The 13,203-nt window shown below is 41.7% G+C and overlaps 1 pseudogene; it reads left to right on the top strand.

The window, feature by feature from the left end:
- Window positions 1–4,990: 4,990 nt before the first annotated feature.
- LOC128105955 (40S ribosomal protein SA-like) lies at window positions 4,991–11,416 on the top strand (annotated as a pseudogene).
- Window positions 11,417–13,203: the final 1,787 nt, after the last annotated feature.

A 13,203-nucleotide genomic window follows, 5' to 3' on the forward strand; every position in this document is an offset into this window, starting at 1 on the left:
AGGCCGGCAGCTGCTCAGACCCAAATAAACACACCGACGCTTATAGTAATTAAAAGTGTTTGGCCTAATGGCTCAGACTTTTTGCTAGCCAGATCTTACACCTTAAGTTAACGCATTTCTATAAATCTATACCTTGCCATGTGGCTTGTGGCTTACCAGTATCTTTACATCTTGCTTCTCATGGCAGTGGTGGCTGGCAATGTCTCCTGACTCAGCCTTCCACTTCCCAGAATTCTCCTCTCTGCTTATCCTGCCTATACTATACTTCTTGCCTGGCTACTGGCTAGTCAGCATTTTATTTATCAATCAATCACAGCAACATATTCACAGCATACAGAAAGACATCCCCAGCAGCCTTAGATTTTAACAATTTAATTAAAATCTAATTGCACCATTCTCCTCTTTTCTCCTTCCTCCAACCCCTCCCATGGCCTCTTCCTCCAACCCCTCCCATGTCCCCTAACCCTTTCTCCCTCTCAAATTCATATTATATATATTCAAATATATCACATATATGTCATATGTCTTTTTAACAGAACAAAAATATTTGTTATTTCCATGGACACTTTAAAAAATAACTTACAAATACAATATTTTAAATTAATTTCAATAGTAAAATAGTATAAAATAGTCTAGTGTTACTTAGATATGAAAAATCCTAAGAAAGTAGAATGATAGTCTAAGATCTTACAGTGAATCTAGTTAATTTTAAGATATCTAATAAACTCATCAAATGTACTCATGATTTAAAACAATCAAATAACTTTATCAAATAATGCCCAATGAAACATCTATGGTGTATAAATTGTTACTTATTTTTAATGTGCATACTTATTTCAATCTCTGCCATTTTTAAACCACTAGCCTCTGTTTCTTGTTAGCTCGATCTCTTCTACTTTACAGGCAGGTCTAACCCCAGGAAATATCATAGACCTTTGTATCTGCAGCACATTCTATTTCATAGACTGTCAGCATAGTGCAGGGGTGCAAGCCAGAGAATCGTCCTGCTTCTTTTTTGTTATTGTTCATTTGATGCACTTTGATGAATTAAAGTTTAATTTATTATTCAACCTTAATTCTTGCCTTTTCCCTCAGGGCTAGAAATAATTTTCTTATTTAATTTGTGGTAATTGAGTTGATGCCTGGATTCCCTGACTACTGGATGGCTCTAGAAGCCCTGCCACTCCTGTGTTTCTCTGTGTTTCCCAAGATGTTTCTCTCACTCTTCATCTGCTTCATGGATGCTGGATCTCCACACTGGTATTGCAACATCCTTGCCACCGTGACTTAAAATCCTCATGGGCATTGCTTCCTTGCGTATCATATTTGGCCTGAAGGGTAGGCAGGAAGTTGAGGAACTGGGGAAGAAAGCAGGTTCTCAAAGAGGCAACCTGAAACTTTCAAACACTAACTTTGTAACAAGCATTACCTGACCCTAACCTGACAATATGATAAGGGGTAAATAGGATCTGAATTCAATTAGCAGACCCTATTTGGCCCCAAACTGGTCATCAGTTTGATTAGCTACCTCCTTCCTCAAACACCCATGCTGATTTGGGGACCACAGAGAACAACCTTTAACTACCTATCCCATTAAATCAACTATAATTCAATACATTTAATTAGTTTCCTTTTAGTTGGTCCTAGGATGTGTCCAAGGCCCATGCCATCCTGGAGAGAACACTGTTTTCACACTTGCCTCAATGAAAGACCTGGTGAAACAAAGATTCTCTGAGACTCTCCCCTTCCCTAGCCCCCATCTCACCTCTTCTTACAAGGTCCACTGTCCTCCTAGGTTCTAACTTCATCAAAAGCTCCTTTCAACTTCCTTCTGTGTCCTTTTGGTTCCTTGGGAAGGCACAGTAAGGGGGCATCCCAGCCTTTGGTCAAGCTGTCAAGTTCCAAGCTGGTCTTGCAGTATTACCAACAGCCACTTGTTTTTGCAGTGAGTAGTCCCCTGTGTCTCCTTCAGGTGACTGAGCCTCTTGGCTCCATGTTATCATTGACTTTATTAACATATTCACATCATATTAAACTGCAAAAAGTAAGTACAGAGACCTCATCTGAGTATCAGGTAGTTGTGGTAATATGATGAAATAGAGAGGAAGTGGGTCCAAGCTGTTTCAGCTGGGGTGGTCTTAGAAGGGGTGCTTACACAGACAACACGTTTCAGGTAATGAGAAACTTGACAGGAAATAGGCTTTATATACGTTTGGTCACTAATAAGTTTCTAATGAAGGTACATTTTTGAAAATCAGAAAAAATAAAATAAAGTGAGAATTCTGTTCACCAAATATTTATAATCTGTTAGTTATCAAGACACATAAATACAAAAGTGTTGATATCTTATGGTAATGTATAATTACACATGGGAATGTAGCTATGTTGGTAGAACATTTGTGAAATGTGCAGAAAGCCCTGTGTTTACTTCCTGGCCCTGCATGAACTAGATGTGGTAGTACATACACTGGTAATCCCAGCACTTTGAACACAGAGGAAGGAAGATCAGAAGGTCAGGGTCATCCCTGGCTGTGCAGCAAGTGTTTGAGGCCAGCTTGTGCAACATATGTTTCAAAACACACTGCCTAAGGACAGTATCTAAATGATGCTATTGACACATAGACACTCATCCTCACATATACACAACCTGAGGTCAGTATCTAAATGATGCTATTGACACATAGACACTCATCCTCACATATATACAACCTGAGGTAATGATAATGATGACAATGTCAAGAGATGGGTGGTGCAACGACAAAGGTCCTCCAGAAGAGGAGGCTGGATCATATTAGAGAATAAGCAAGTCTTCCTAGAAGATCAGTAGTAAGAGGCAGAGACATAGAACAAAAGTAAGGCAAGGGTAAGGGTGTGGAGATGAAGCCACCAGCAGGGAAGAGACACAAAAGCAGCTATTCTCCCCCAACTTGAATGTTTGCTTGCTTGTTTGATTGGTTGAGGGATAGATGGATGGATGGATGGATGGATGGATGGATGGATGGATGGATGGATGGATTGAAAAACTGTGGGCTCCACAAAACAGGCTTGGGGGGTCAATGCTTTGACAATTACGAAGCAAGGGGAAGATGCATTTCGCAACAAACACAACATTGGTAACTCGCAGTGATCCAATGACTCAGTTACTTAGAGAGAGCTTCTCAAAGTGGCAAGTCCATAAACAAGTATTTATTTATGGAATGCCTGACTTTAGAAAACATAATCATTCAACTTGTTACATAAAGACAGAGAAGGATGATGCTGAAGAAGCCCTGTTCTGCTCATCAGTCTCTTGTCCACTGCAGTGGTCATATACAGGGCTGCTGGCTGTGTCATGAGAACCATCACCAAATAGAGTGGAGGAAAGTCAAAGTGAAAAACACATTGTTTTTATCCTACTCCTCAAATATGGGCAATTGCCACTCATAACTGACTCATCCCAGGCACACATGGGTGTTGCTAATTGGATTTAGTGGGCTATCAGAAATAACAGGTCAAGGACATTAAGTTCGGAGTTGGAAGGAGCCCTGCTGGGAAAATGAGAGGGAAGATATGAAGCTTCATTATCTGCATATGCAAAATTCTCAAGAATAAACAAATGAATATTTCAAAAAATAAATGATAGAAAATTGGTGATTTTTTACTGTTTACCAAAGTATATAAGGGACCACTGAAAAATAGAAAGTAGACAGAGAGAGAGAGAAAAAAAAAAGCTGAAATAAGGAATCTAGCAAGTTAAGTTGATAGACCCCAGACCCAGGGTACTACCTTCTTGAGGGGGCACCGCAAGAACCCAGACTCCAGTCCAGTTGATGCAACAGCAAGAGGTGTTTATTGTTGTTTCTGTACAGTCAGGCAAACTCTGCTCCAAAGAGCAAGAGCCACATCTTACTGTAGCCACATGGGGGCTTTTAAAGGAAAAACCCACAAAAGCCATAAGATTACAATTCCCATACAATTTCGTTTCACAAGATTTTGGTCTGATCACAGAGTGGGTACAGTCACGTTCGCAGGTACATTCTTCCTGAAACCTCAAGGGGGGGTATCAGGGCGGGAGTGGAGTTTACACAAAGATCACAGTGGTCCTTCCTGGAACACTTGCAACTATCCCAGTCACAGCTGAGCACATCTCTTAACAGAAATCTTTTTACATTGTTACATTGTTGCAGGGGTGATTGAGTAGTGGCTGAGTCAGGTTGCCCTTGGAACTAGTTTTCTTTTTAGTTCCTTATTCTCCTGGGGCTTGGGGGGTGTAAGCCTGAAGGGTTAGGGTCTTTCAAAGTGACATAGGAGTTTTTAAGGAAAGAAATAATAATTTCAAGAATAATGATACGAAATTATGTGTTGGGCAAAGTGTTTAAAGAGAAATGTTTGTGTCTGTTGGGAAATGAATGAAGAAGAAACCTAAATCTATGATTTGATCATGATAATGTAATTGAATAGGAATAGAAATTAGGCCATCCTCATCCTTTGTGGTTTATCTGAACAGGAGTTTTAACTCTCTGATTCACCTACTGTTAATAAACACAAAAGTATAAAGCTAGGATGGAAGTCTCCAGGGCTGTTTAGCTCAGATTTCTCAAAGGGCATAAATTGTAGTAGTGTTTAATCCCTAGAAAATTATATTGTTTTCTGGAATCATTTGTGCAAGTGTTTGGATGAATTTATATAAAAACAGACTTTGGATGGACAGTGATCAATTGGACAGCTACAATCCTCTGTCATGAAATCTATGCCCAAACATCCAGACATGAACATTTGTACTTGCAGGTGTTTTGCAAGGGAAAAAAGTATTAATGTCTTCATCCATCTTTCAATATGCAGCTAGTAGTCGAACCAACCCTCGCAGGGTTTTGGTCTTGAGGATTAAACAACAAAGAACACAGTGCTGTCATGGGGATGTTGAAAAAACACGGATAGTAAAACAAGAAAATAAATGAACTTTAGAGAGTAACACATGTACTGTGATGACAGTGTGATCTATTAAGGACCAATGGGGACTGGAGAGAGGCTCCCAAGCACAGTACTTGCTGCACAAGCGTAAGGACCCCAGTTCAATCCCACACATACATAAAAACCCGAGTGGATGGTGGTGTACCTGCAATCCCAGCGCTGGAAAGGAAGAGACAGGAGGATCCCTAAAGTTTCTAGCCAGCCAGGCTGAGAGACCATATCTCAGAAAAGAAGGGACTGATTGAAGGAGACACCTGGAGTCAACCTTTGCCCTCAACATACTGCCGCCCCCCCCTGCCATACACACACCAGTATAGCTTGCAGTAAGCTGTTTGCAGAAGGCAGTGTTGCAGGTACACATGTTGATACAAGATGCAATTCTAAAGCCATATGTATACAGGACTTTCCTACCACAGCCATACTATACAGACACTGTAAGCTAAAGTTCTACAGATTACTTAGGGAAATAGGTTCCTAATATTTAAGACAAACAGGCCATCATAGTGCAGAGAAACTGTTGACTCTGCATTATTGAGAAGTTCTGAAGAGAGAAAGTTCTGAGTAGAAAAAGTTCAGATGCCAGAATACGTGTTTGTAAGAAAACACACAGAAGCCAGACAGACAGCTGATTCATCTGACAGAGGACAGGGGAGGCTCCTGTGGGGCTTACAAAAAAAACCTGGGTGTTCTCTAGGCCTCACAAAGAAATCTAGATTCATTAACTGTCCACAGAGGCTCATTGAGCCCAAATTTTCTCTTATTCATACACTTTCCACTTTGATGATGTAGGAAGACAATCACAGGAGAGTGAGAGAGAAATGTATTCCCGTTTTCCATCACCATGGAATTGTAGTTATGTTGATAGACCATAAAGAGATACGTTAGTTGGTAGTGCAGAAAACCTTCTTAGAGAGAAGACTATGCATATGTTTTGCTGCATTTGTTATTAAATTTCTTTATCCTTCCTGCTGCTTGCAGATCTGCCATGCTGTTTTGATACAGCAGCCCTCTTGTGCCCATGAAGTGGCACTGGTCTTGGAACTCACTAGAGTCTTGAAGAGTTTGTGTGAACAAAGTCATAATAACAGCTTCAGTCCTCTTATCTTCACACTGCTGTCTGAGATTAAAGAAAAATTATTCCTGATGTTTTGAGCATCTCTAACTCATAAAAACCTACTTCTAATAGACATCCCTAGGCAGAATTTTATGCACAGAAGTGCACAGTGTTTCTTCTTAGCAAGATAGGATGATACCACATATGTCTAAACCCATTGAATGCTACGTGTCTCCTTCTTACAAAGATAAGTGCTTTAGCACCCCCCAATTAATATGCTTTATACGTTTTTAGTCACTGTAACATAAAGAGTGTGCACTTACCCTGGAACGGTGTGCCTATTCCTGCCTAGGACATCACTGTGGACACACTCCAATTCCAAAGCCATATATGTATATATATATATATATATATATATATATATATATATATATATATATATATGGCTTTTCAACCACAAGTCTAGGCACCATTGGCTAAATCTCTGTAGACTGCTTAGGAAAGCATGTTCCTAGTATTTAAGACAAACAGGCCATCATTGAGGTGTGTGGGCACACAGCTGTCACCCGGCACTCAGAGGCAGAGGTGAGAAGTACAAAGTAGGTTCAGGGACATCTGGGCCTGCAAAGTGAGTTCCAGGCAAGCCTCAGTTACATAGCAAGACCCTCTCTTTTTAAAAACCCAAAAATAAATAGTAATTCATAAATTAAACAAATAACAAGGAAAAATTAACAGGTAGTTGACAGAATGTGAACATCAGGATAAGTAGTTTAATTATGTGTTTTGGATGCAAAGGGTCCTTCAGAGACATCACATTTGGGAGCTCAGCCTCAACTGGTGGATCCACTCATAGGAAGAAGTGGAGTCAAGGAGTCTCTGACCTAATCAGTGGGTTATCCTTGACTCGTTCGTAATACGACACCATGTGTGGGCAGTGGTCATGGGGCATTTCCTGGAAATGTATACAATGTGCAGAGTCCCTCCTGTCCCCCCCCCCCTTCCTGGATGCTCAGAGGGAAGTGGCCTCTGCCACAGACCCCTATCACCATGATGCTTTGCCTCATCTGAGGCCAAGAGCTTTGGGTCCTGCTGACCTAAGACTAAATTCTCTAAAATTATGACCTAAAGCAAATCTCTCCTCCTTTTAAATTGTGTCTATTGGTTATTTTTTCACAGTAGTGAAAAATGCAGCTAACACAATGGCTGATCTGAAAATGCATAGACTTATAAATAAAAAAGTAACAGGTTTTAGAAGTTTTCATGACAAAGGCTAAATGGAATAAAGTTTTTCTGAAAAACGTGTGTTCAGAATTTATATTTTTAACATTACTTTATTATTTAGCATTACTTTATAATATTTACTTTCTGTGTGTATGTGTGCTTGCTCATGGAACAACATGAGTGCATAGAGGTTGGAGGAAGACCTGAAAAAGTCAGTTTAATCCTTCTACGAGGTGGGTTCTGGATATTAAACTCAGGGTGCCAGTTTTGACTGCAACTTACCTACCTGTATGGCAAGTATCTCGCAGGTCACGCATCTTTTCTTTAAATAACTATTAGAATACAATAAGCAATATTCTAGCTCCATGAAGAAAACTTGGGCTTTTCAAAAGCTGAGAGTATTCTCTCCAGTTCTTATCTAAAAATAACAAAATGGTGAAATCGCTTTAAAAAATAATAACTTAATAACTGCAGGCTCAGTAGGCTGTATACGTGTGTGTGTGTGTGTGTGTGTGTGTGTGTGTGTGTGTGTGTGTGTGATAATTAAAGAAGAGGTCATGAATGGGAGGGCACATGAATGGGAGTGAGTCAGACACAGTACTCAACAGTTTCTTATCTCAGGGGTACTCAAGCCAGCTGTAGTGTACGATGTATGTTGTGGGGATTTTGAGACCAGAAGGGCTTAGGTTCATAATATTTTGATGTTTTGTATTTTTATTGGACTTATCTACAATTTGCCTCAATACCAGTACAAGAAGGGAAGAAAAAATTCTATTCTCATTTTCAGATATTTAAAACCATGAGTGCCCTTTGCTTTCATATTTCTGGACTGAATGTCTGTCTTTTTCATGGAATGAACATGCTGTGTCTATGGCATTCACAGTTCAGGTTTGTTTGAAGAGCACCATGCACCTGGAAAGGCATGAAGTCCATACTCTGACAACGCCAAGAAACTGACAGGCCATTCTTTGGTCTAGACACTCTCTTCCTCTCAAGCTTTAGAGTAAACAAAGTCAAGCTTCCAGCTGCACTGGCATGGCATATAGACAAGAGGGTAAACAAATGTGACCATCTTCCTGTCAGGGTCGGTACTGTGAGCATCTTCCTGTCAGGGTCGGTACTGTGAGCATCTTCCTGTCAGGGTTGGTACTGTGAGCATCTTCCTGTCAGAGTCTGCCACGACACCCATAGGCACAATTCCCACACCATGTTGAATGAGTTTCATTTGGCAGGAAAGAGACCTAAGAAGTCTTTGCCCATGTGCTACATGGACACAGGCCACACAGCTCTTCAAGATCTGTTTTGTACATTCACTGACTGTACAGTCACAGATATGTAGCTTTAATGCAGCAATATTTAAATCAGGGTCTGGCTAGAATCAGCACTTGTTGAAGTATTCCTGACGTTGTTCCATTTGAGAGAAAAGAATAAAAGCTATGAATTGAAGAGAATGAAATTCTCCTGAGCCTTTGTGGACTGTTTGGAAGGTAAGAGCCACAGAGCTTGCTTCATTCTTTCCATTAAATTATCAGCATAAAATATTTGCATATATACCACAGCAAATTGATTGTTAAAAGCCAGTAGTTTGGTATAAGGCCACCAGCAAGAGAAATACCTGGTTATTTCAAGTAGAGTTTCTCGTTTGTACTTCATATTTAACAAATGGATAAGTCAAAATAAATGCAAGTGTACTTACTTATCCCAGAGGTAATTCTGATGTATCTATATTTTGATGTCTCACTTATCTATGAGGCAACAGTGAGACAGATATATTTGTCTGTGTCCACGTCTCACACTCCAATCTGAGCTTCATCTGGAGGGGGCAGTTCTCAGTGTGCCATCAGCTGGTCACAACAGCAGCCTATGCCTCAGATCTGCAGCCCCTTGACTTTCTCTAAGGATAAAGCTCCTGCCTTACACCAGCAGCTGCAATTCAAAAAGGCAGTATGGAAGGGAATTTCACACTAGTGATCAGGGCTTCGGGTTCAAGAACAATAATAATAAGTATTCCCATCTTAGGATGAGGGATACAGAAACACTTTTTATTCTTCTTTGAAGTTTCTGTGGGTCAAATCTGTTGTGAGCTGTTTGTGTATAAAAGTGCGTCTTCTCTTCCATTGGGCACCATCACAGAATAGGAGGGCAGGGAGGACCTGGGCAAAATAATGTCCTCTGAATATAACAGAACAACTGCTCTCAAGAACTCACAGCAGTTAGCTGTTGCTGTCTGCACAGGACCTCCACAAGATCAAGCCAGACTGCATTCAAGCATTGACTAGGGTGGGGCAGGAGCTCCTAATTCTAGATGAGGAGCTACTGATAGCTGATTGCTTCTGAGGGAGGGAGAGAGAGAGAGTCAGTTTTCTTTAATGGTGTGACCCCTGAGAGGTCAACCAGGTTCCAGTGGATGACTCCTTAACCAACAGGCATCACAAATTGGACTTGTGTATATATATATAGTATGTACGTACATGTGTGTACATATTTGATGTTCTCTAAGAGTTACTATAATAGAGCATTTTAAAATGGCTATAATAACAGACTGTTCATAGGCTTTTCAATCTCTGCCTCACTGCCTGGATTCTTTCACCTATTTCCTCTAATCATGTTTCCAAGAAACACCCTATCATCCTAGTGACCTTTCTAGATTCTGCATTTGTAACTCCCAAACAGGGATAGTTGCTGGTACAGTAATACACAATGTGGAACAAGGTAAGAATATAGAGGCCATAATTGCCCAGTTAGTTTGGGGTCAGTATTTATAACACATATTAATGCATAATAATGTCTTGGAGAACTTGAGTGACATTTGTGACTCTAGTACATGATACAGTCCCTCTAAGGAGGACAATTAGGGATCCCATTTTCAAAGGCATTTCATATTCAGTTTGTCCTGTTAGATTACACAGTGAGAAGTTCTGCTTTTGTTCACTATCTTGTAATTTCATTAAAAGGCATTTTAGATGTTTATTCTTTTCTGCTTCATTTTATACTTGACACATTCTGTCATAAAATATCGAACCAAGCTGTGGTGGAATTGCGTCAAATGGCTCCAGTTTGTCTTCTGTGAGATAATCAACAAGACCAATGCTTTCTTTCCCCTCTACCCACCATAATGTCCAGCAACTGGCAAACTGAACACTTCATTACAATCCATGAGTGTAACTTGTGTGTTCCAGGAGTCAGAACATTTGCTATTACATAGAAAAGAGTTAATAAGAAATAGTGAGCTTTTTCCACGCTGCCCTGGGATGGGTTCATACCGCACTGTTCTTCATTCCCGTTGTAACTTAAAGGAAAACTTACACAAGGTCCAGAGCCCTTGATGTCCTGCAGACGAAGGAGGAGGATATCCTCAAATTCTTTGCCTCTGGAACCCGCTAAGGTGGTGCCAACCTTGACTTTTAGATGGAGCCATACCTACAAAAGGAAAAGTGATGGTATGATGGTATCTGCACCATAAACCTAAATAGGACCTGGGAGAAGCTGTTGCTTGCAGCTTGGGCTGTCAGGCTACCTTTGCCATTGAGACCCCTGCTGATGTTAGCGTCATCTCCAGGAACACTGGGCAGCAAGCCATGCTGAAGTTTGCTGCCGCCACTGGAGCCACTCCAATTGCTGGCCGCTTCACCCCTGGGCCCCTCACTAACCAGATCCAAGCAGTCTTCAGGGATCCACGGCTTCTAGTGGTGGCTGAACCCAGGGTTGACCACCACCAGCCCCTCAGAGGCATCTTATGCCAACCTGCCCACCATTGCTCTGTGTAACACACTCTCCCCTGTGCTATGAGGACATTGCTGTCCCCTGCAACAAGGGAGCTCACTTGGTAGGTCTAATGTGGTGGATGGTGGCCCGAGAAGTATTCTGAATGTGTGGCACTCTCTCCTGTGAGCACCCATGGGAGATTCTGCCTGTTCTTTATGTCAATAGAGATCCAGAGGAGGTTGAGAAGGAGGAACAGGCTGTGACCAAGGAGGAATTTCAGGGCGAATGGACCGCACCAGCTCCTGAGTTCACTACTGCCTCAGCCAGAGGTGGGTAGACTGGTCTGAGAGTGTGCAGTTACCCTCTATACCCACCCAGCAGTTCCCTACTAAAGACTGGTGTGCCCAGGCAGCCAGTGAGGGCTGATCAGCAGCTCCCACATCACAGACCACCAAATGTTGTGGAGTCACCACTGAGTGGTGCTGAGCTCCTCTGCAGACACCAGAGCAAAAGGGGAAAAAGGTGGAAGGAAAACAGAGTTCCTATAAGCTGTCAAACCAAATCAAAACAAAACCAAAGGCAAGAAAGAGAAAAAGAAATGGCAATTGTGTATTTTTTTTATTTTTAATTTTGTGAATGTGTATATGGGGGAAAAGTATGTACACAAAAGCACGGGCGCCCATGGAGTCCAGAAGAGTCAGAGTCCCTGCAGCTGGAAGTACAGGTGGTTGTAAGCTTCCTGACATGGATGCTGGGGACCAAACCTGGTGTCTCTGTATGAGCTGTACTTGCTGTTAATCCCTGAGCCATCTCTCTAGCCCCTCAGTCAAATCCTTTTCATTTCATTTTTAATTTCATGAGAGATTTGAGGAAAAGAACAGTGACTTTTACATGAAGATAAGTTTCTACTTGGAAAATGTCCTGGATGGGTTCATGTCAACTACACAAGCTAAAGTCATCTGAGAGGAGAGAACCTCAATTAAGAAAATGTCTACATAAGAGCAAGTCACAGGAAGGCATATAAGGCATTTTATTAATTAATGATTAATGGGGGAGGGCCCAGCCCATTGTGGGTGGTGCCATTCCTGGGCTGGTGGTCCTGGGTTCTGTAAGAAAGCAGGCTGAGCAAGCCGTGGGGAGCAAGCCAGTAAGCAGCACCCTCCAGGGCCTCAGCATCAGCTCCTGCCTCCAGGGTCCTGCCCTGTTTGAGTTCATGTCCTGACTTCCTTCCATGATGACCAGTGATAGGGAAGTGTAAGCCAAATAAACCCTTTCTTCATCAACTTGCTTTTTGGTCATTAGTGTTTCGTGGCAGCATTAGAAACCCTAACTAAGTCAAATTGGTACCAGGATAATGGAGTAATGCTGTGACAGAACGGACCACATTGTTTAGGGGAGGATTAAGGACTTTGGTACTTTGTGCAAGAAACAAAAACAAAAACAAAAACAAAACTCTGTTCCACACTTGATGAGCTGTTCTAGAGGAGCTTGGAAGATAAGAAAGTTGAGGGCAAAACAAACGCTGGAGGCCTGGCTTGTAAAGTTTCAGAAGGAGGTTTAAAGACTCTAGCAGCACCATTTGTTACTTTGAATTAAGATTTTGTGGTTCTAGTTAGCTGAGGCTAAAGAATCACCTGTGATTAACAAGAGACCAAAACTACTAATGTGAAACCTTTGCTTTGCTGGGATACTCAATGCTGGGTCAGCTGGAGCTCAAAATTTAGCTGTGATTAAGAAGAGACCAGCATCATTACTGGGGTGAAATCTGGGAAATTTTTCCTGACAGCAAACAGATTCTGTGTTCCAGAGGCAGCCAAGGCTGTACCTCTTGCTGGCAGCCAAACTTGGTAGTCACCAATGTGGTATTGGTTCTGAAGGCATGAAGGGGTCATAAAAGCTCCTGAGGTTTGGCACTGTGCACGGCCAGGAGAGGTCAATGGAGAAGGTGAAGCCTCAGTGGCAATTGAAGGCCTAGGGTTGAAGGGATCATGCTGAGAAATTGAGGATTAGCACCATGAAGACAGCCTATGATGACAGTGCAGCCCAGTTTCAAAAGAAGACCCCAGCATTTTGATGATGCCAGTACAATGGGATGACCACCAAGAACAGCAGCAGCAGTGGAGTGGAGGCAACTGGAGCGTAGAAGATGGGCTATGTGTGCTGCAGTGGGTGGAGCCAGAGAAGTGACCCAAGCCCCTTGAAGAAGCCCAAAGGTCATAAACGAATCCCAGATATTGGACATTCAGTTATTTATACTTTCAGAGTTTGGTTTT

This window comes from Peromyscus californicus, unplaced genomic scaffold, assembly GCF_007827085.1.
Source record: "Peromyscus californicus insignis strain IS unplaced genomic scaffold, ASM782708v3 Scaffold_9__1_contigs__length_137607984, whole genome shotgun sequence".
NCBI lineage: Eukaryota > Metazoa > Chordata > Mammalia > Rodentia > Cricetidae > Peromyscus > Peromyscus californicus.